Genomic DNA, 1,050 nt, shown 5'->3' with positions numbered 1-1,050 from the left:
CTCTCTCTCTCTGACTTACTTTTGAGACAGGGTCTCACTATGCAGTTCAGGCTGACCTGGACCCTGCAGTCAGGCTGGCCTTGTGAGAAGCCTGTTGAAGAGCAGTTGGTAAAATCACATTGCTCACAGTGCAATTCTACACATCAAACTTGGTGAGCCTTTATCAAAGACAGATCCTCTAAAATCCAGGCACCTCAAAATCTGTTTTCAAACTGTGTCATAAGGGGCCCTGGTGTTCTCAGAGGTGTCTCAAGTTAGCTTCAGAAGTTGATCTGAGTACGGGCTGCTTGTTATGACATGCCAGTTGCTGCTGTGCTGTCTCTCGGGTAGATGATTGTTCAAAAAGAAGGGGGTGGTGAATGAAGGCAGGAGACAGGAAAAGGAATGTTGTGAGACTGTCCTGCTTCAAGGTTAGATATGGTTAGATTTCTGGATTTATGTGTAATCATAAGAATTATATAATTCTGTGCTCCCTTCGGCAGCACATATACTAAAATTGGAACAATACAGAGAAGATTAGCATGGCCCCGGCGCAAGGATGACACGCAAATTTGTGAAGCGTTCCATATTTTAAAAAAATTATATAATTCTTTATGCCTATTTTTAAAATGTATTCTAATTTTTAAATGTTTTTTCATCATATTTTGTAGGAACTTAAAGTTCAACATATCAATACTTGATGAAAAATACCTATTACATGTTATGCCTAAGATGTTTTATATTCAGATAGATAGTGAGCTTAAGCTTAACAGCCTAGGTTGTATGGTAATAACAATAAGCTTCTCTTCTGGAGGGTTAACAACCTAAGTTTGCAGACTAAAATTAGAGAAAAAAGAGAGACACAAGGAAAGCCAACATTTTTGGCTCTAGCCTTCCAAGGTCAATTAAGACTCAGAACATATGAGAACTTGCACTGTAACGTCATGTAACTCAGTAGTGTCCCAAATTTTCTGATCAAGGACATTATGGGGCCAAAGAGGAAAGTGATCGATGATGTAGAGTGTGCCTAAGGAGAGTCACATGGAGAGAAAACATCTCTCAGGCTTTCAC

At 39.5% G+C, this 1,050-nt stretch overlaps 1 non-coding gene across 1 annotated transcript; it reads left to right on the top strand.

The window, feature by feature from the left end:
- The first annotated feature begins 466 nt into the window (after nucleotides 1-466).
- On the top strand, nucleotides 467-573 carry LOC111816041. Its single transcript, XR_002820579.1, has one exon. It is a non-coding gene; the product is annotated as a U6 spliceosomal RNA (small nuclear RNA).
- The last annotated feature ends 477 nt before the right edge of the window (nucleotides 574-1,050 follow it).

This window comes from Octodon degus, unplaced genomic scaffold, assembly GCF_000260255.1.
Source record: "Octodon degus isolate 3935 unplaced genomic scaffold, OctDeg1.0 scaffold00025, whole genome shotgun sequence".
NCBI classification, from domain to species: domain Eukaryota; kingdom Metazoa; phylum Chordata; class Mammalia; order Rodentia; family Octodontidae; genus Octodon; species Octodon degus.
Note: the sequence above shows the minus strand (reverse complement) of the source record. Positions and strands in the feature narration are given on the sequence as shown.